Here is a 23,811-nt window from a genome sequence, read left to right as displayed (position 1 = left end):
CTTTTCCTTCTTCTCATCCTTCCAGCCTTCCGAACTCATTACCTCGTGAAAGAGTGAAATCAGGTTCAGGTTCTTCAATCAAATAGCTTTACCATCCTTGTTCGTTCAAGAGTGAAATCAGTCTCATTCATCTTGAGGTTGAGTCTTTCAAAGCAACGCTAATTCATTTCCTTCTAAAACTGTAAAGAAGGATAATTCCTCTTGTCTTGCTTGAGTCTTTCCCCTTCTTGTTCTATCTCATTTAGCTTTCCTTAACCCTGACTTAAAGAAAGAAAGAAAGACCCAGAAAGAAAGAAAGACCCACACCTATTTAGTCGTTCAATCAAAGAGATAGTGAAACCCGAGTGAAAGAATCAATAGGGACAAGAAGGGAGAGGAGAAAGAGCTGGTCAACAATAGGTGATTGAGCGCAGCAAGGAGACAAGAATAGTTCAGAATAGCTTTCCCTTGTTGGAGAGGTTCAAGGGAAGGAGCGAAGCCGTGAGACCGAGGTTACCAGGTGAATGAGCTTGGCCTAGTTCAATCACTCGAATGAATCTCTTTCCTTTGATTCTAGAACTGTAAAGGAGTTAAGCTAATTCATTGACTCTCTCTTGTTTCGGTTCTGGTTCAGTAGTTCAGGAGAGAAGTTGATAGTTTAGAGGTTCAGGTTCAGTAGTTCAGTCTGTGTTTACTGTTCAAGAAGGATTTCATATGCTTTTACCGATTGTAAAGGTTCAAGAGTGAAATCAAGGATCAAATCAAGAAGCCGGCCGAGGGGAAGGTTTAGGAGCAGGAGAAAGAAGCAAGCAGTGAGACCGATAGGTGAAGGTGAAGTAGCTCAGGGTTTCGGTTTCAGCTTTCAAAGTAGCTAACTCTAGAATTTCTTCTTTTTCTGTAAATTCGGATAGTCATTTTTGCTTTCTTCTTTCCTACCTGATTATTCTTTTCTTTGAGAAAGGTAAACTCTAACTCTCTCATTAACTTTCTTACCTCTTTCCTCTCCTGTAACGGTTCAGTAGTTCACTCTCATTCATAAGGAGTGGAGTGTTTACGGTTCGTTCAAGAATCATCCTCCCTGAATATGTTTTACCTACTGTAAAGGTTCAAGAGTGAAATCAAGGATCAGATCAAGAAGCCAACCGAGGAAAAGGTTTAAGGAATCAGATTATGAATCGGAAAAGTGCGAAGCTGCTCTCCGAGGATCGAAGTTTACTATTCAAGCTGTTCAATCTGAGAAGGGAATAGAGTCTTTGGTTCCGGAGCTATTAAGAAGGAATCGGAAAGAATATGCTTTACCTCATTCAAGAAGTAGGAGCTTGATCTTTAGTCTCCCTTCTTTCTTTGTTCCAGAGTGAAGTTCATGAAGTAGCTCAGGGCATATCGGTTCTGGGTCAGGGGTTTACAGTTCCTTCATAAATAGGTTCCTTCATTCATCAGGTAAATAGGTGTTTGCATCTTCTGTCCTTCCACCTTCTTTCACTGTAAAGGATAGTTAATTCATAAGAAGTTCCCGGATCGAATTCATTGTTTGAATAGGTTCTGGAGCTCTCCTGTCCTGTTCCAGATTGACTGAATTTCCTCTCATGTAAAGGAAAGGAGTAAAGCGACCTTGTTTACTGTGTTTGAAAGAGTGAATGAATAAGGGAATAAAGGTGAATGAGCTCTCATGTCAACCACTGACCTTGTTCAAGAATAACGAACCATAACTGAGGGGAATAGAGATAGGCTCCAGTTCAGTCTCATTAATCTTTCCTTCCTGGGGTTCCATCTCAGTCATTAAAAGAATAGATTCCGGCCAGAGTTCAAGAAGGGACAAGTTCAGTAGTTAAGTCTCATGAGTCTTTCTTCTTCTTTTCTTTACTCGACTGTAAAGCTATTTTGCTGCTAACTCTTGAATTTCTTCCTTCTATCCTGTTCTATCGAATTCCTCTTTCCTCTCCTGTAAAATGAAGTAGCTCTTTGTTTAGTCTCCTGGATTGAATGAATAAGGGAAATAGGGGAAGGTCAGGTAATATCGTAGAGGTTCTGGTTTCGGATTGAATGAATGGACTCTCCTGTCAGCTAATTCATCTTGAGTAGAGTGTTTACAGTGAAAGAAAAGATCAGGTCCATAATCAATAGGAAAAGGCAATGGAAGGTTCTTATCTATCATCCAATCGCTTTACCCAAGAAAGAGTGAAAGAAGAATAGTTTAGGTTTGAGGTTGAGTCTTTGCTGCTAATTCATTGATTCTTGTCTTGCCTGATTCTAATCCTTAATAATTAATTACATCTAGCCAAAAATATCCCTCAAAATAGATAGAAGATAGAATTTTCTAATTCATGGTCTTTAGAGTCTCATTCAGAAAGAAATAGGGGAAGGAGCTTGGCCTTATTCACTGTTCGTTCAGTAGCTCATGAATCGAAATAAAGTCATATCGGGGCCGGAAATAGCGAAGGGAAGGGGCAGGGTTCAATAGCTAATTACTCTCCTGTAAAGGATCATGATTCGTTTCGTCTTCACTCTCCCTGAATTTCTTCTTTCACAATAAAGTCGAATGAATGAATAAGGAGTCTTGCCTTCCTTGTCCGGAAAATGAATCTTGAATTGGATTCGGAAAGAAAAGAGATAGTTCAACCAACCCTTGTTTACGAGGTTCAGGAGAAGGAATCTTTTGTAGAGACTCTACCTTCTTTCTCTATCGGTTACGGTTCAGGATAATTCATGTTTGTTTCTTCCTCTTTCCCTTCTGGCATTCTCTTCAGGTTTAGTAGCTCAGCAATGAGATTGACAATGAATAGGTTCAGGTTCATGAGCTTCTCTTTCTTTTGAAGTTCAATCTGGTTCAGGAGTTCAGAATCATAATAGGATTCAGTATGGAGAGGAGTGAAAGAAGGTTTCGTCGATTCAGGTTCTTTAAATAGCGCTTTAACGTTTAATTAGGTTCAGGTTTGAGGTTTCTTCTTGACTTCCTTAATGAAAGAACGAAAGAACGTGAACGATCATTCTAGTCTAGTTTCTTACAGGAGAGGAGAGTCAAAGAGTGAAAAGAGAAAGAGAAGTTCAATAATAAATAGGTGAAGGAAAGAACATCAGGTTCCGGTTCAGGAGTCAATAGGGAGAGGTAAATGAGTTTACAGTGAATAAATAGGGAATATCATCAAAGGTTTAGGAGTGAAAGAAGGTTCCGGCAATGGGATGGAAGTTTATCGAGTGTAGGAATAGTTCAAGAGTGAAAGAGGGTGAAGGTTTAGTAGTTAAGTCGAATAAATAGTCTTTACTTACAGGCGAATGAAGAAATAGAGTAGTTAAGGCAATGGAATTCTGAGACATAGAATAGAGGAGTGAACTATCATGAATCTTGAGTCTTGACTTCCAGTTCCATCTCATTCATCTTTCGTGTTTACAGTCGAGTAAAAGAGTGAAACAATAGTTCAACCCGAGCGCAATCTGTCTCATGAATAAGGAGTTAAGTCTTTCTTCGTTTACTGTGTTTGAATAAAGAAAGAGGAGTTCAATCCAATCCAGTCAGTCAGGTAATATCGGTTTAGGAGTTTACAAAGTGAAATCAGGTTCAGGAAATCTTTCTTCTTCTTCTCATCCTTAATACTAACTGAATTACCTCTAGGTCTTTCGTTTCAAGAATTCAGTGTTAGTAGAGTAATGCAACATCATTCAATCTGGATATGATAACCCCTCGACTCCGAATGGGGTGTCTACTGATTGGGTCTTGAATTAGGGGGTAGGGAATCTCATTTCATTTTGAGTTACAGAAAGGAGGAAGATACTTGATATATGGACTCATGAAAGTATCTGAGTGCTCGAGCAGTCATTGGCTCTTTTTCTTATTAGAATCAATCTTAAAGGAAAGGAACAAACAACTTCCTTCTTTTCGATAAGCTCTAGCATGTAATAGGTCATCCCATCTCCTGATTGTCTCTATGAATAGGGGGGCAGGGGGAGACAATAAAGATTAGATCAAATGAGAAAGGAATAATATTAGGGGTATGCGATAGATAGTGATCCATGTTGATTGACTCTTTTTATACACTCATTTTTTCATGTAATGAATGACAACAAAAGAAAGGCTAGGTCTTATTATTCCTACCTACATGGTATGAGACTAAGACTCCTTTGAGACTTCCAAGAGGTTCTCCGCCTCTTTGATTTGTACTTCATTTTGTCGATTATACTAGATAGAATAGTTCTAATTCGATTTTGGGCATTGTTTCATTAATGGTGTTGTGCCCGAATCCCTTTTTGACTATGCGCTAGTGATTCCACTATAATTAGTCCAGAATAAAGAATAATTCTTTTCTGAGAGATAGGGACAGAATTCACATGGATATGGTAAGTCTCGGCTGCTTTCAGGGTAGTCCTTCGATTTTCTCTTTCACTCGGAGTATGGGGAAGAAGTGGACTCGAGAAGTACTACTAAGAATCAAACAGTATCAATTGTTTTTGGTTGGTTTATTTGATGGATCATTCTGCAACACTTTTTCTCTTTTCTTTTTACAGTAAAAAACGCAAAAGGAGTTCCTTCCGATTATCCGTTTTTAAGTGGGATACATACTTGCGACACCAAAGAACATAGACATAGTGGTTATCCAATGAAATACTCCGCATAATAGTACCTCGGGGTAGCCCCCCACATATTACGTGCTTCCCACTTGTTTGATTGATTGATTATTCTTAGTTAGTCTTTAGGATTTCTGCTTGCTTGTTTTATCGAACTCATTTCATATCATGGTTCAAACGGGAAAGATGGGGTTTACTAATTCTTTGAGAGAAATCCGAAGAGAAAAAGTGCTGCGTACGGAACCGAACCCCTGGATCATCTGTCAATTGCTCAATCAATTACTTCTTTTTCATGCTAAAACAAGGAAGGAAGGGATTAGTGGCCTTTCGATTATTTTATTTCATTTTCGATTCATTGGAATCACCATGAATTATGAAGCAAAGAGTTGGGCCACGATGGATATTTAATGAACTAGGCATATATGTAATTGATATGATATCCCTATAGAAAGGCAAGATGAATTCAAATTCAGCACTTTGACTGTTTTTACGTCTATTAAAAGGCAGTAGGAACTAGAATGAACAGTGTAGTAGCAATAAATGCGAGAATAGAGACTTCCATAATCTCATCGTTTCAGTTTTGATAGGAAGATCATCTCAGCCATTTCTTTCTTTCTCATTTGTTGCATTCTTTCTTTTCTATAATCTACTGCCCTCTTGTCCAATGCAATTAGCTGATTCAGTCTCAGCAGACAGACTGACTACCTTTACCCTCAGTTTATAAACAAACTCAAGCAAACACACACTGCTCAATTCTAAAAAGGAAAAGGAGGTAGGTTCGAACGTCACCCCTTTTTGTGTACTGATCAAATCTTCTTCAAAAAAAAGAATGAAATCCGAAACGGAAACTTTCTAAAATGATGAATTCCCTCACTAAGAGAGATAGATGGGGATCCTTCCTTGTTTGTATTAATATGTTCTTTTCTTTCATTAGTAGTGGGACGTATATATCAAAAGTTCAGTGTGAGATTAGAATGAGATAGATTATTTCTAATTCCAAGTAGTTTAGTAATTGAATTGACTGACTAATTGAGGTTACACAAAATCGGAGCCTGAACGAAACATATATATTTTGCTTGCTTTCAGACTAAAAGTTAGATCATAGTTGACGTCACTCCTTCCTTTTTGTGTATCGTCTAAATTCCCTTTGTGTATGTGCTTCCCGGAAACGTATAGTACTCTATTCCATTAGCTAAATCGGGCGTAATCAACTAGACCCAGTACGGTATTCATTCGAATCGGGAATATGATGCTACCAATAATTGCGGTAATTCGCATATGGCACATATGGCTTTCTCCCATCAATCAATACTCGTTGAAGAAATGGAAATTGCCCTATTAGTTTTTATTGGATTTGGATCCATCGGGACTGACTGACGGGGCCCCCCAGCTTCCGCCTTGACAGGGCTCTGACCAATTGAACTACAATCCCGGGGAAATCAAGTGTACATGTTGTTGATTTCATTTCCTTCAAACCTTTGAATGTAGATTTTTGATTCGAATTGGCATATTTTACTAGACAGAGACGCGAGGAATAGATTGATATGCGCGGAGACAGTTACTTTAGTAAGATGAGCATGGATTCATAGTCGTTATTGTCAAATTGATTGATAATCCATCTATCTGGCAATCAATCAAAAAAGAGGGAGGGGTTAATATTCCTTCCTTCATATCCAGCAGTTCTGGCGAAGGACAAATGGAACATATCATTTTATGGTGGGATACGCGAATTAGTGGGCCGAGCTGGATTTGAACCAGCGTAGACATATTGCCATTTACAGTCCCTCCCCATTAACCGCTCTCGCATCGACCCGGGAAGAATCCATTCCAAGCTTATTCATAATCCATGATCCACTTCCTTTCGGAGTACCCTACCCCCAGGCGAAGGCGAATCCCTGCTGCCTCCTTGAAAGAGAGATGTCCTGAACCACTAGACGATGGGGGCATACTTGTCCGACTGCCATCATACTCATCCTATCCGAAAAGTATAAATAGAATAGACTCATATGATGCAATTCGTAAGGATTTTTCTGTCTGTCATTATTCCATAGAATGATAACTAGATTATTCTTTTATTGATTGAAATAATACGAAGGCTAGTACCCTTCCTTCGGGAAGTTATTGGTGGTTTCCCATATGCTATAAACGGGATGAAACTCAATTTCTCATACTTAATCTCATTGATTCACTCATTGGTAAGATTAGGTTAGGTAGGTATATTTCGATCTCACACTAAGCCAACCAAGAAAGACAAACAAAAGGAAAGAAAAGGAGGTAGGAACTAACTGGGGAAGAGAGGGATAGGGATCAACAAGTTATTTCAAATGGGGTTTCTCGCCAGCCAAGTCTAATTGCTTTCTCAATGATTCGGTGAATGGATCCATATTCGATTCGTGGGTGTACATGTCTCAATCAAATGAATTGAGTTAGGGTGGGGCTCATCAATTGAATTAGGCTCGGTCTTATGATGAAACAATGAATTGATCAAATCCAATATCCATAAATAAACCATTTTACCTATACTCAGTAGATAGAGTAATCCCATTTTCCGTTCCTGAATGAGCGAGTGGATAAGATCCATTTATGTACATTCTTTCTTCTCATTTCTAATAATTATATACACGCAACTCATCGGGCGGGGCTAGTGGCTTATTCAGAAATTGAATCAAATAGGCCGGCCTTTTTCACTCAGTGGTAGAGTAACGCCATGGTAAGGCATAAGTCATCGGTTCAAATCCGATAAGGATGAAATTAGAACAGTGGATCCCTTTGATTGCATTTTCATATTGATTTGGCCCACATACAGGAATCCGGCGAGATTTCCGATTCAATCCTCTTGGTTGTAGACGTTCTATAGGAAAAATGGATGGCTATTTCCCTTTCGCCACAGAGAAACCCTTATTCCAAGTCACAACATATGAGCCCTTTCCAAACAAACAGAGAAGATCAGATAATAGAGGATAAGATCAATCTATGTGCCAAAGATTTTCCATATTCTTTGGTGGTCCAACAATGTGACGAAGAATAGAAAGGAGAAGGAGAACGAGACTTGAATTGACTTTACCAGCAGTACAGTATTGAGTGAATAATATTGATCTAGGTCAGGTTATGGACCAATCAAAAAAGGATTTAGATATTCGAAACCCATTAGATAGAAAGAAAGAAAGAAGAAGGGACAGTAGAAATCAGACAGAAATGATAGACTCGAAGGCCCTTGCTATGCTATGAGGTGTTCGAAAATAGTGAACGTTAGTTGAATAGGAGGATCCACTATGACTATAGCCGTTGGTAAATTGACCAAAGACTCAAATGATTTCTTCTTCGAGATTATGGATGACTCGTTACGGAGGGACCGGTTCGGTCTTGTAGGTTGGTCCGGTCTATTGCTCTTTCCTTGTGCCTATTTTGTTGCCGTAGGAGGTTGGTTTACAGGTACACCCTTTGTAACTTAATGGTATACCGCTACATATGGATTGGCAAGTTCCTATTTGTTTGGAAGGATGCAACTTCTTAACCGCCGCTGTTTCGACTCCTGCTAATAGTTTAGCACACTCTTTCTTTGTTGTTACTATGGGGGCCTGAAGCACAAGGAGATAGATTTGACTCCTTGGTGTCCATTACCATTAGGTGGTCTGTGGACTTTTGTTGCTCTCCACGATTCGGACTAATAGGTTTCATGGTACGTCTGAACTTGCTCGATCTATTCAATTGCTTTGTTTGTTTCCATATTCCTGAAGATTGATCCACTAGGTCAGTCTGGTTGGTTCTTTGCGCCTAGTTTTGGTGTAGCAGCTATATTTCGATTCATCCTACTTTTCCCGGGAATGAAATAATTGGACATTGAACCCATTTCATATGATGGGAGTTGGTTGCGGGTGTATTGGGCGCTGCTCGGCTATGCGCTATTCATGGTGCTACCGTAGAAAATCCCTTATTTGAAGGAAGATGGTGATGATGCTTCAAATACATTCCGTGCTTTTAACCCAACTCAAGCTGAAAGAAGAAACTTATTCAATGGTCACTGCTAACCGCTTTTGGTACCAAATCTTTGGGGTTGCTTTTTCCACTAAAGGTTGGTTACATTTCTTTCTGTTATTTGTACCAGTAAATGCTTTATGGCTGAGTGCTCTTGGAGTAGTTGGTCTGGCCCTGAACCTACGTGCCTATGACTTCGGTTCTCAGGAAATCCGTGCAGCAGGGGAAGATCCTGAATTTGAGGCTTTCTATACCCTACTATACCCATAATCTTCTCTTAACCGAAGGTATTCGTGCTTGGATGGTGGCTCAAGATCAGCCTCATGAAAACACCTGATATTCCCTGAGGAGGTTCTATACCCCGGGGAAAGGCTCTTTCTTTATTTAATGGAACTTTCTAGCTGGTGTCGTGACCAAGAACCGGTTTGTTTCGCTTGGTGTGCCGGGAATGCCCGACTTATCCATTTATCCGGTAAACTACTGGGGGCTCATCTAGCCCATGCCTGATTAATCGTATTCTGGGCCGGAGCAATGAACCTATTCGAAGTGGCTCATTTCGTACCTGAGAAAGAAGCCCATGCATGAACAAGGATGAATTTGACTTCCCTTCCCCACCTAGCTACTCTAACTCTACTCTAGGTTGGGGCGTAGGTCCTGGTGGAGAAGTTATAGACACCTTTCCGTACTTTGTGTCCGTCCGGAGTACTTCACTGAATTTCCTCCATCTGCAGTATTGGGTTTTGGCGCTATGTATCATGCACTTCTGGGACCCGAGACCCTTGAAGAATCTTTTCCCTTCTTCGGTTATGTGTGGAAAGATAGATAGAAAGAAAATGGCTACCATTTGGTTGGGGTATTCACTTCATTTTGTTAGGTATAGGTGCTTGCTTTTCTTCTAGTATTCAAAGCTCCTTACCTGATTTTGGGGGCGTATATGATACCTGGGCTCCGGGGGGAGGAGATGTAAGAAAAATTACCAACTTGACCCTTAGCCTGTGATATTTGGTTATTTACTCAACCTTTTGAGGGAGAGAGAGAGAAGGATGGATTGTTAGTGTGGACGATTTGGAAGATATAGTTGGTTGGGGGGCATGTATGGTTAGGTTCCATTTGTATTATTGCTTGTTGTTTTGTCTGGTTCAATAATACTTATCCGAGTGAGTTTTACGGGCCGGCTGGACCCGAAGCTTCTCACTTCTCAAGCTCAAGCATTTCCGTTTCTAGTTAGAGACCAACGTCTTGGAGCTAAGGTTGGATCAAGGACCTACTGCTACTGGTTTCGGTAAATATCTAATGCGTTCTCCGCCGGTAGAAGTCATTTTGGGGGGAGGGAGAGACTATACGTTTTTGGGATCCGCGTGCTCCTTGGTTAGAACCACTAAGTAAGGGGGCCTAATGGTTTGGACTTGAGTAGGCAAGCAAAGATATACAACCTTGGCAAGAACGACGTTCCGCGGAATATATGCCCCATGCGCTCCTTTAGGTTCTTTCAATTCCGGGGGTGGCGTAGCTACCAAAATTCATGCAGTCAATTATGTCTCTCCTAGAAGTTGGTTAGCTACCTCTCATTTTGTTCTAGGATTCTTCCTATTCGTGTAGGTCATGAAAAGAACAGGTTCAAACGATCAATTCCTTTTTCCTTTCTTCATTTCTATCTACTCTTTGTTTTCTATTTTGGCTGGGCTATCTATCCCACCTAGCCGAGCCATTCCCCTTTATGATACTGAGCCGGGGAAACAAACCCAATCAAATAAAGAATCTATTCGCCGAGCAAAAGGAGAGAGAGGGATTCGAACCCTCGATAGTTCTTTGTTTCGAACAGACCAGACCGGTTTTCAAGCCCGGAGCTATCAACCACTCGGCCATCTCTCCGAAAGAGAATTTCCATTTTCTTTATATTCCATCCCATCGAATAGAATAGAACATTGACATATAAGTTGATACCATTATAGTCTAGACTATATCTCAGGCGTAAATCTAGAAGTCTATTTATATGGATCTAGATATATATGATCCAGTATCCCCCTTATTTCTGAATGAAAAAAAGACTACTACCCTGAATCCCATACATGCTCAAGTCTTAAAAAAGAAGGAAGTAATATAGAAGAATACATTTCAATCTCTACCTGGTACATTTTATCAAAATGGTGGCTGACTGGTTAAGGGATCAAATAGTCTTTTTAATAATATGGAGGATTAGAAGAGAAGCATGATTATTGCTTTTCAATTGGCTCATTAATTAGTACTTCAATAATCTTACTGGTTAGTGTGCCCGTTGCATTTGCTTCTCCTGGGGGTTGGTCGGCGAACAAGTAGTATTTTCCGGTACATCGATATGGATTGGATTAGTCTGGTTGGTTGGTGGGTATCCTTAATTCTCTTATCTCTTTCACCTCTTCGTTCTTGATACAAAAATGAAATGAAACGACCCTCCCGTAATTCTTTTCCTCCCATCCGTAAAGAAAACAAAGCTAATATTAATAGTCATTATAGTTACCAAGATCAAACCTCTTTTGAGACAAAAGAATGAGATTTAGCGGAGACAGGATTTGAACTCGTGACTGAAAGGTTATGAGCCTTGCGAGCTACCAAGCTGCTCCACCCCGCGAAGAGAAGAACTGTGAACTAATAGACAAAGAAAGATTGAATGCGCGCCCCTATAACCATATCTTTACAAATAGAATAGTCGAGATTTATACAGAGAATGGTAAAGAAAGAAAGAAAGGGGGTCCTGATCATAGAAATGAATAGAAAGGGCTATTTGAATCCTTACTTGATCTTCTTCCTTCCCCCAGGCAACAAGCATGCATGAACCATTTCCCGAAGTATAAGTCAGTATGTGTCCAGATAGCCCAAAGAAAGTCTCGATCGTTAGCTCTCGGTCTTCCGGTGAAAAAACAACGTCGGTCGACGAAGACGTGTGGGTGCACTATTACGCGGTGGGGATTGTCACTTGCCATGAATTTCCCATTTCTCACTCAAGGATGGAACTTTGCTTATTTCTTTTTTTAAGGATCGACGAATCAGATTTGTGTTCCAATTTTGCCCTCTTCTTCTCCCTCTCCCTATTACACTTTTCCTTGCCATAATGATTCCATTCCTAGTAGTATCAATGATACAAGTCAGATCCTAGATGTAGAAATATAAGAAAGAAGATCCCCTTCTCCAAAGAAATGAGATTTGATAGAATACAACACATACAAAATGAACCAAATTAGCCTGATGTAGAGGCAGAAAGCCACATAAGTTAATATATAACCTACGGAAAAGGGGGCTAATCCAACAAATCTTGCACAATGGAAAGAAAGAGCCACTGGGTTGGTTCTCTCTCCAATCAAATTAGCCAAGGGTGTGCGTTCGTGAGCCCACGCTAAAGTTTCAGTCAATTCTTCTTGCCAATATCCCCCCGCCAGGAAATGAAGAACAGAAATCCAGTAGCCCAAACAAGATGTCCAAATAAGAACATCCGCGCCCCCGGACTGATAAACTATTCATACCAACAAGGATTAATTCTAATTATCCCATTGAGAAGTTGTGAAGAGTTTAACCATAGAGAATCTCTTAACCATCCCAGCAAATAAGTAAGTGGAAGATGAATGAAACTGTGAAACATTACCCTGCCATACATAATGTGATGTGCTTCCAGTGCCAATCTAAAGTAACCAATGGTATTTCACATCCAGAAAACGGCCAAAGGCGTCCCAAGCCGAAATATAACAAATACCACCTCGTCCCGGACCAAGGAAAACTATAACCAAAATCCTTTTTATCCGGCATTCATTTGGAACCATGTCCATCTAAAGCACCTTTTACTAAGATCAATGTAGTTGTATGTAACCCTAAAGCAATAGCATGATGAACCAATCAGTCTCCGGGCCCTATTGTGAAGAATAGTGCATTACTATTTAACAGCATTGAACGCCAGGCCGCTTGTTGAAGATAAAAGGACATCGAACCTATATTCAGTTTGACCATGAGCAGATTGAATCTATTGGGCAAATATGGGTGTCGATTAAGATTTCTTTCTCCGGAGTACCAAAAGCAAGCATGACATCATTATGAACGAACGTAAAGCCCCAAAGTATGGAACTCCCCCAGAAAAAGGCTGGCCCAACTTCAATGGGATATATATATGATAGCTTCTTTTCTTTATGGTCTAACATTCTTGCCAATACATTACATTATCCTCATTCTGTTCGGGATTGTAATCTCTAGAATATAGCTCCATGAGCAAAAGCTCCTGTCTGTCATAATTCATCCTGCTATGTATTGGTGATGGGTATATAACGCAGCTTGAGTAGAGTAGTTGAGTCGTCTTCTTGTGCTATGAACGCATAAGCAGGTAAAGAGTACATGTGTTGAGCTACCAAGGAAGTCAGTAATGTAATCTAATAACCCCTAAAGAGGCTAAAGCAAGGCCTAATTGAAAATGAAGCGAAATATTGATTGTGTCATAACTTTATGTCCATGCCCCAATCGTCCCCCGAATATGTGCTTCTAAAAGATCTTTTATACTTTGTCCAATCCCGAAGTTAGTTCTATCTATACATATGACCAGCAACAAGAAAAAGAAATGCAATAGCTAAATGATGATGAGCCATATCAGTCAGCCAGAAACTTTGCAGATGGAGAATCCCCAGAGAAATAAGGGTTAGAATGGCAGTTCCTGCTCCTTCGGCAGTACCAAATCAATGATTATTTGAATCGGGTGAGCATAAAGATTACACTGACCCGGCTAAAGTGGTCCTAATACTTGGGGATGTGGCAATACGTCTAAGAAATTCTTCCAACATATTCTCCCCTGGATGCAGGAATAGCGACATGGCTGAAATGGCCTGTCCAAGCCAAGGAACTGACTCCGAATGAATAGTCCTGACAAATGATGATTGAGACGAGATTCAGCATTTTGAAACCACGAAAGGCTCGCTTTCCATTTCGGTTGTAGGTGTAACCAACCCGCTATGAAAGATATGGCAGAAAGAAAGAATAGAAAAAGAAGAGCTCCCCTCCCGTATAAAGATCCCCCTTAGTACGTAACCCGATTGTATACCACCACTGAGAAAGAAAGAAACACCAGAATAAGCGATATTCACTAGGAGCACCCCCTCGAGTAAAAGCTTTTCCGGTTGACCGAGGATCCCAAATTGCAAATAGGTCTTACATGGAAAGGGTCTTGCTTGTACCCATGCTTCAAAATTGCCTTGCCAAGCTACATGAAAGAGATTTCCGGAAGTATACACAGACAAATTCTTGCTAATTGCCCGAAATGCGAAGGAAGCAAAAAGATGATGATAAAGACGTTCTTCAGTAATATCATCATGCCTTTCGAAGTCAGGCGCGGTAGCAATACCAAACCAAATACCACGAGTAGTGGGGTCCTAAGCTAAGCCTTGGCTAAACCTTGGAAATCCTAGTGCCATAATGCAAATCCTCCTAGCCATTATCCGACTGCAATAATTCTTGCTAAGAAGAGAAAGAGCGCCTATGTTGTGGCAATTCCACCCATAAGGTAAGGTAATGGATGGGTTACTCCTACAGCACGTCCTTGGACAATGCTCAATCAAGGCTCTAGGCTGAGAGTAGCAGGAGCAACTTTTCATTGATTATGAGCCCAAACCGTTGGATTCAATAAGTTCTTGCCAATAACCACGCCTGCAGAATAGAAAGATGAAACTCAAAGCCCATACCAAAATGAGCACCTAGGAAAAACGAACGGGCCATATGCGGATAATGAAGAAAGAAGAACCATAAGACTAAATTACCTGGCATGCCTGTGCCTATAAGAAATCGCGAAGCCACCCATTAATAGTAATGATGGAACTCTGCGCAAAGTTTCCTCCCGTAATATGAGTTACTACCCCTTGATCACTTACACTACCCCAAACATCTGACTGCATTTTCCACCGTAAATGGCAGGCATATTACTTACTACCGAAATGGAATTGTCCATCCAAAATAGCCCTAAGAAGACATGATCCCAAGCAAGCGGATACTTGACATCTACCCCCTCTTCCCGGTCCATCACAAGGGAAACGAAACCCAAGATTAGATTTGATTTGCTTTATCCGGTATCAAACACGAGCTACGAGAAAATGGAACCCCTTGAAGGAGTATCAATACCGTTACATGAATCGTAAATGCCTGACTATGATGTACCAAAGAATCTGCGGCTCCTACCGGAATAGGTAACAAAGCCACTTTGCCGCCCACTGCCACTAAATCACCACCCCCCCAAGTCAAACTGGTGCCTGTTGTTGGACCTGGGGCCGTTATACTAGGTGCTAAAGCATGGGTGTTTTGTATCCTGTATAGGGGTATCGGAAAAGATATCTTGGGGCCGCCCTAAAGCACTCATGGTATCATTATGAATATACCAAAACTGTTCAAGCCTCAAAATATCCATACCCTCCCAGTTGAGATGTGATATGATTGCATCGCGATGCCTAAGTCCACGAGATCTAATAAATCGTTGTTTGTAGCGAGTAGTTGGATCATAGTCTCTTACCATCCATAAAAATGGCTGCATGCGCGGCAGCACCAAGAGAAATCCACTGTGATGTGTGAACAATGAAAGTTGTGTCCCATAGTCAGTAGCTAGGGATAAGGGGGCATCGCATACATATGGTGAGCTACAATAATGGTGAAAGAGCCTAACTTAGCTAGGTGGAATAGATAATGGAGCATGGCATTACGTTGTTAGGATCTCATATAGTCCTTTATGACCCTGGCCTGTAAATGGACCTTGATGAGCCTCCCTCTCAAATATCTTTTATACCCTTCCCAATGCCCGAGTTGGTCCTATCTATACATGTGACCTGCTATCAGGAAAAGAATAGCAATAGCTAAATGATGGTGTGCAATATCGGTTAACCATAGACCACCGGTTACTGGGTCTAATCCTCTGCGAAAAGTCAGAAATTCCGCTTTGACCAATTTCAAGTGAAAAATGGGGTTGCTCCCTCAGCTTTACTAGGAGAAAGTTGCGCCAAAAGATCCCGATTCAAGAGAAATTCATGAGGAAGTGGAATCTCTTTAGGATCTACTCCAGCATCATTTAGAAATTGGTTAATCGGTAAAGATAGGTGTACTTGATGTCCCGCCCAAGAAAGAGCCCCAAGTCCTAGTAGACCCGCTACGCTAAATGGTGATTGAACATGGATTCTACATCTTGCAAGCCAATTTTGGAGCAGCCNAACCCGCTACGCTAAATGGTGATTGAACATGGATTCTACATCTTGCAAGCCAATTTTGGAGCAGCCTTGTGATAATGAAACCAACCGGCAAAAAGCATTAAGGCTGAAAAGACTAATGCACCAATTGCGGTACTATAAAGTTGTAATTCACTAGTTATTCCAGATGCTCGCCACATCTGAAAAAACCCAGAGGTTATTTATATTCCTCGAAACCCCCCGCCTTAATCACCATTCAATATTTCTTGGCCCACTATTAGCCAAACCACCTGGGCACTAGGGCCAATGTGAGTAGGATCGCCTAGCCATGCTTCATAATTGGAAAAAGAGCACCGTGGAAATACATCCCACTCAGCCAAACAAAGAAAGAAAGATGATGGAGAGTTGGCCGAAATGCGCACTAAAGACTTTTTTCGAGAGATCTCCTCCAACTAGTATGGCTATCGAAATCGTGAGCATCAGCATGAAGGAAGGTTCCAAATCAATCCAAGTGGTAGTATCCCCTTAGCTATTGTTCGTAATAGAGAAATGAGCCTGTCTGGCTGGCCCATTCCTCGAAAGAAGGTTTTACGCCCTATCTACCCCAATTTTGACTTCTGGTTCCAGCGAACGAATAATCACTCATGCTCATGGAGTCCTCCTCTTTCCGGAAAACACATACAAAGAGCCCCGCCAACAGTGAAGTAATTAGTGAACCTATGAGAGATTTTTATACTGAGTTTCTTTCTCTGTCTCTGCTATCTCCCATTTTGGTTTTAGTTATTCACTAGAGAAATTATGATCTGGAAGTGGATCCGGGGCAAGTGTTCGGATCTATTATGCCATAGCCAAGAGGCGCTCAACGGACCTTTTGAATCTTATCAACCCTTTATATAAATAGAATTAGCTTTTTATCAAATGGATTCTCTAATCTATCTCTGTATCGTTTACCCTTATACCAAAGGAAATTGAACGATCTTGCTTGGTTCTTCCCTGCCTGAGAAATGATCCCTTTTAGTTGATTTGACTGATGCGGACAACAAACAATTATAACAAATAGACAAATTGTTAACTAATAATACTAGTGAAATATAATGGAATAGCTATGAAAGAAAGAGAGAGAGAGTTTTCTTATTTGAAAGGCCTTGTGATCTTCAACCAATTTTGTGCTTCAATAGAATTACCGGGAGTCAGTGCTAAAGTATAGCTTGTTTCCAATACTCAGCGGCTTGATTGAACCAAGCCTCCGCAATTTCCGAATCTCCCTGTCGAATGGCCGGCCTGTTCTCCCCGGTCGGAATAGGCAGGTAAATTCCTTCCTTCCCTTAGAACCGTACTTGAGAGTTTCCTACCTCATACGGCTCAACCAACAAAGAGTCAATTCTTTTGCTGTCCAAACCATATCGAATCTAATTGAATGAAATTTCTCATAGATCTAGTAGCCTTTTTCTCGAGTTATAAGCAAAAGAGGTGAATTATATAAGTTTCAAACTTCTTGCTGAATAATTCAATCTGTTTGATCTTTTCTCCCACCTGAAGAAGAATAAAGCATAGCCATTCCACTATCCTTACAATTTGATGAAAGATAACTATCATCTCGGTTTCATCTATCAATTGATATAGAATCCTTGAACAAAGCCTTTCTTTCATAAGACGGAAAAGACTGACTGACTGTCTTTGGGATCTGATGCTACACCGCTGCTCAATATGGTCTGGTATCCACCCTATTACATATCCATAAGTGGATTCCTTCATTTTGATCTTATAGGCATAGCATGATATAAGTAAGTTGTTTTGATTGTATCGGCCAAAAACCTGACTAATGGATCTTTACGGTGCTTTTTCTATCAATTAGATCCTTTCTCCATAGAATCAACTATCTCTAGGCATACCTATTTCTTCATATTTCGACTTCCATTCAGTTTCTTTCTTTGCTACAGCTGATACAAATCGTTAGGACAATACATATGGTGGAAAGCCTCTTTCTTTTTCTTTCTTTCTTTCTATAGTGGAGATAGTCGCACGTAATGACAGATCACAGCCATATTATTAAAAGCTTGTGGTGTGGTAAGAAAGAAGGGGTTTCGTTCTAGTGCGCGAAAAGAGTCGAGTATTCCCCAGCTTTGGTATGTTCTCCCTCCGTTCCTTGTGTGGATAAGACAAGACCTATGTGATAGAGTATCACACTTCGATCATAGGGATAGGGATCGATTTCTAGTCGCATAGCTGAATAATCATTCTGTAGAGCTTCCGCATAATTTCCTTCGGATTGAGCCTCCGTTATGGTCGATTCGTTATTCCATTCAAAGAATCTCCGTTACAGAACCGTAAAGATTGAAATACTCTCATTATTCACTGATGGGACTAGCATTTTTACACAAAATCTCTACTCTAGCCAGCCAACCTTCCTTCCTGTAAAAGATCTTTTATTAACATCAAGCATCTTGTTACTAGATCAAAAGCAAAATGGTAACTCTAACAATTTCTTTGTCCTCAACGCCTCTCAATTTCCAGGAATTAGTCACTTCAACAGTCTTCGATGGTTAGGTATCCAAAATACAAACGAGATGGATGTTGTCCCAACCATTTTTCTAAGTTCCCATCCCGATAAGGAAAAGGGATGGGGATAATTGCTAACAAAGTTTTCGTGTTGGTGATTCCTAGGTGTAGTGCTTCTTCCCTTCTGCTACCTATTTTGACTAGTCGAGTAGGGTTGACTTAATCCATAGGTTACACCTTTCGCTCGATACTAGACTAGAATCGACAATGAAAGCATCTGAGGTTACATGAATGGGGGATACACGACAGAAGGCATTTTTGTACTTGAAAATTGCACCTCCACCAAGAAGCGTAGATTTATTTCCATTATTGTTTTCTTTCTATCCCGAATACTGTGTCTTAAGACGGAGAGCAGTAAAGAAAAGAAGAATATGAATGACTCCCTATTTATTAACTCGGTTTCTGGGCCATAATCATTCTGTACGAGAGATGGCCGAGTGGTTGAAGGCGTAGCATTGGAACAGCAGTGCTATGTGGGTAGGCTTTTGTTTACCGAGGGTTCGAATCCCTCTCTCTCTTTCCGGACTAATTAAACAATGTGACTGACCCCAATGTATCAAATCAAATAACAATGGATACTATGTAATGGTTATACCTTTCTTGCTTGGATATAGATTTTCTAGTTCTAATTTGTATGGTACGGAAACGAAAAGACTGGCTGGCTGGCTGGAAAGAATGGACAAGAGATGAAAATCCCCCTACTGATCAATGATACATGAATGATAGACTAATTACCGAATCAAAACCTGACTTTCCTTCGGTCTCTTTACTTAGACTTCAGCGAAGGGGAGGCCTAAATTGTCCGAACCTTTGTTTTTGAGTTAGGTTTCAGTCTATTCTACAACGAGCATTGATTTTCAAACCCATTTACTATCTATTATTTGATTGACTAATCCTTTCTATTGCAATGGCTGGCTGAGGAGTCAAATGTTTTGGCAATTCCTGAAGCGGGGGGATGATGAAGAAAGAGAATTTGGAATCAGTGCTCTCGATTCATCCTTTGCTGTAATAATCGGGGTTTGCAACGATAACTAACTTGCCCACTATGGAACGATTAACTCAAATATGTCATGTCTATGATTAACTAATTGGCGGGCTTGAGGAATGAATAGTCGAAGCCATACCCAATCGAAAAAGGATGTTATCCAACCACATTTCAAGTAATTGTAGTCAAACTTGACCCGTTGATCCTTTGTTTCCGGCGACCATAACGCGATTGGTTTTGAAGATCGTTTCCTGCTTTTGGCCTTTTACTAGTTAGTCCCCCCGGTAAAGCCCCCACCCCAGACGGCATATTCTTTTAAAACGAGGCCGTAAGTAACGCGACATAAAGACTCCTTCCCCTTCCTTATTTTCTTTCAATTTCATCAATCTAAATGAAAACGAATAAATATGAGAATGATAACGGAAGCGAAATCCAGTAAAGATTGTACGACAAAACTCAGACTAATTAGATGACTTTGATCAACAGATACAAACAATGGGTTCCTTCCGTATATGATACACAAAAGGCGGAGTTCCTTTCTTGATTTGTTCCACAGAAATAGAACCTCTCCTCCATTTTCCTTCCTTCATAAGTTGTTTCTCTATTTTCATTCTTCAAGGTGGCAGCTAAGACGGCAAAAGGAATCGACCGGTTACGTATTAGTATTAGAAATGGATATGTCCATATATCTATCTATATTGAATTGCGGATACAGGATAGAATCATTTTGGATCGGACCAAATACGGGTAAAAGATAGACAAGAAAGAAACTAGGAGGAAAGAAAGACTTTTCCATAGAAGAATCGGATCGGTATTCTAATGACTTCAGTGGTTCCAGCATAATACAAATGAAAGAAAGAAGGCCAATGAGATACTAATCTTAAAAGAGGGGGGCGGTAGCCGCTCCGGACTTAATTAGATTGAGCCTTGGTATGGAAACCTACTACTACTAAGGGAGAACTTTCCACTTCTGAGAAACCCTGGAATGCAAAATGGGCAATCCTGAGCCAAATCCTTTTTCCGAAAACAAAAAGAAAGAAAGGGTAGGTGCACTCCACTCAATGGAAGCTGTTCTAACAAATGGAGTTGACTACGTTGCGTTAGCAAAGAATCCTTCCAAACTCACTCCGGAAAAGCTGCCTTCGTATTACGTACTGAAATCCTTATACTATAATGACAACTGGAATCTCTTACTCTATCATAGTCTGATAGATCGAAGAGCTTATTAATCAGATGCGAATAGAATCAAGATAGAGTCCCACCCATTATGTCAATACCGACAAAACAGCAATGGATAGTCACTCAGTCAGAGGCAAATCCGTCGAGTCGACTTTCAAGTGAGGGTTCAAGTCCCTCTCTCTATCCCCAAAACCCTAAAAAGGCGGGTTCGTTGGCCTCTTTCATTATTTATCCTTTCAGTAGCAATTCACAATTCGTGATCTTTCTCCTTCATTCGACTCTTTCACAAGCCAGCCTATTTGATTGAGCAAAAATTGGATTTATTATCACAAGACTGCTGATGTATATTATCTATCATAGACAGACAAACTCACATCCTTGCGCAAGGAATCCCCGTTGTGAAATTGGAATGATTCACAATACTGAATACTGTCTACTGTACTGAAACTTCAAAAGGCTTATCCAAGCAAGCCCTGAAATGCCATTTCGTGGATCTTCAAAAATCAGAGGAATGGAATACCGGGGCATCTATGAAAAGAAATCAAGATAATGTGTCTGTAAAAAATGGAGGGTATAGCTTAGTTAGTAGAGCAGAGGACTCAAAATATCCTCGTGTCACCGGTTCCAATCTGCTATTGACAATAAGGAGTAGGAACAGTATCGCTCAGTTGCTAGAGCGGAGGACAGAAAATCCTCATGTCACTAGTAGTTCCAATCAGGTTCTTGGCACATGATGAATTTGTATGCGCATCTATTCTACAGATTCATTAAAAATCAACTAGATTATGAAACTGCTACATCATCCGGAAATAGACCCTTTAACTAAACAATACTCTATCTATTTTTGACTCTATTTATAGATGAGTCAAATACACAAGTAAAGATAAAGAGGAGGAGAGATATAGAAAAAAGGCTGGATATCGATATGTAAAAGGCATTTGCTTGAGTTTCCTCTTCTTTTTGATTTGTTCATACTCTTTCTCTTCCCGTTCAATTAAGACTTTATACGGAAAGGTTCATTCAATTAGTTCGGTTATAAGACCCATCTAGTCTAGGGGAGTGAGTGGAAAGGCGGGAATGGCCAAGATTCATCTCCGATACAGTACACAAATAGAATCCGATTCTCTCTTTTCATATTCTCTTTCTTCATTCATTTCCCCCTACGTGACTTTCTAAAGCACATCTAAGTAATATGCGTGATACATAGTTCATAATGTGGAACTCATTTAGTTCATCCTATTAGCTCGGCTGATCCAAAATCAGTATCTTCCCCAATAATTGTATTTTCTTTCTATTTTTCATCAATAATAATAAGATGAATGAGACAGTAATTACTCTGCTATATCTATAAGAGACCGTCCAAATGTATTTGAATATCTTGAGTTGGCGAAGGAAGTGAAGATTCGTTTCGTATTATTTCATGTCTTGTATTTCATCCAAATTGGGGTGGGGGCAATAGAATCCTTACGTAAGGGCCATCCTACCCAACTTTCAGTAAGATACGCTTTAGCCGTGGATGATTCTCATAAACAATTCCCAACATATCATCAGATTCCCTTTCTGGAAATTCAGCACTTTTCCCCAGAAAAGAGACCGAATTCTAGGATTGATCCTTGCGGCAAATACTTTGTTTGATGCATACCTCTTCCGGTTGATCTATACCAGACCATTCTCGTAAGACACACACACTACACTAGCTAACAGTCCGCCTGGTGCTACATCATAAGCACATTGATTGGGAACGTAGAGAATTGTAACCATATACATAGAAAGAAAATGACTGCAATGGAATGCTACTACTCGGGCTTAATTTGTAAAGTCTCTATCTATTCCGTTCCCGAAACCCAAAGATCTATGAACACCAATCCATGTTTGACTAGCCAAGAAGACAAATGCCCCTACATCCTTTTTATATCCCCCACTTGTATTTTTCTTTGTAAAAGTCTTTCCCATTTACAATGACTTCTTTGATTCACTCGTTCTTTGTTATTCTGTACATTTGTATACTTCCTAATTAACTAATTCCTTCGTAGGAAGATACTGGACTTGACTTTTGTATTTGAAAAGAGTTGTTTCAGGAGGGAGGGATGATCTCTGAAGTATATGCTGGTTGATAGAGTAATCCTTGATTGATCGTAATTTCCAGTATGAGTACTTGGGCCAAGATGCAGCAATTTGTGGTTGGTAGTAAAATACGGATTCTCCTCTTGCTTGAGACTGAATTCGATCTTGATAGATTTCTCGAGAGATTTTCTGACTAAGACGAAGTTTTGGTATTGCAGCTATACTATAACAGCCTCGGGTTTCGGTGGACACCCCGGCAAATACACACAGGAATTAACTTATCGACTCCACGAACAGTACTATAAGAATCGGTACTGAACATCCCTCCTCTAATTATGCTCCCATAGGAAGAACATATATTCGTTCAGGCATTTGCTCATAGAATCTGACTAAAGAAAGAAAGAAGGAGCCATTGTTACCGCACCCGCTGGGAAAATGAAGTCTGCCCGGCTAGGACTAGATCTTGGTACCAGTCCATAACGATCAAAAAGTCGAATCGTGAACCTACCTATTAATGAAGCGAATTCAATGAAGCAACAAGAGGTACCATAGAGAAGCGGCCATAAACAGGGGTGGGGAGTTGATATGGAAAATCAACCCAAGGGAAAGTATGGAACGGATTACCTTGATGATCAAGATCAAGAGTAAAGAAAACTCGTTTCTAAACTCGTGATTCGAATCATTCCACAAGAGGTTTGATCAATACCACTTGAATGACTCTACATGCAAGTTCTAAATACAAGAATTTGCAAAGAAAGTTTAGCTCTCAACAAAGCTAAAATAGAAATTCTATTCTTAATTCCAAAATCTGATGTCTAATCAAAGAAAAGAAGGCTTTATATAGCCCTTACAACCTTAACCTATGGATATATAACTCCCAAATTAAATGGGCTAGTAAATGAAAAATACCCATAACCTCCATATTAAAATGGCTAGTTAATGGTGGAATATAGTAACCTATGTGGGTTACAATATAACCTTAACTCCTATATTTAAAACTAGCTTAAATATGACAAACAAATATTTAAACTATAATAAAATAATGCAATTAATAAAATGTGCTTATTGACTCATCCTTGGACTAGTTTCATAAATTCAGTGGAGTTCATTAAATGCAACTTAAAGTGCATTTATTTCATCTCGTTCTTGAAGCTCAACTTTGCACAACATATAAGGGAGGTCTCCAGCATCATCTAGAATTTCCTTTGATGAGCTCATCATAGCTTGAATATAACTGTATAAAGTTTGTTGTAGCTTCTTAGCTCTCGTCCTTGTAATTGGACCTTCAGGTATGGAAATTCCTTGGTCGTGGTTCATATCATTCTCCCTCTCTTGAAAAAG

At 40.1% G+C, this 23,811-nt stretch overlaps 1 pseudogene; it reads right to left on the bottom strand.

The window, feature by feature from the left end:
- Positions 1-15,740: 15,740 nt before the first annotated feature.
- The window catches only part of LOC111473233, a 12,152-nt pseudogene continuing 4,081 nt past the window's right edge, over positions 15,741-23,811 (bottom strand).

This window comes from Cucurbita maxima, unplaced genomic scaffold, assembly GCF_002738345.1.
Source record: "Cucurbita maxima cultivar Rimu unplaced genomic scaffold, Cmax_1.0 Cma_Scf00109, whole genome shotgun sequence".
Taxonomy (NCBI): Eukaryota; Viridiplantae; Streptophyta; class Magnoliopsida; order Cucurbitales; family Cucurbitaceae; genus Cucurbita; species Cucurbita maxima.
Note: the sequence above shows the minus strand (reverse complement) of the source record. Positions and strands in the feature narration are given on the sequence as shown.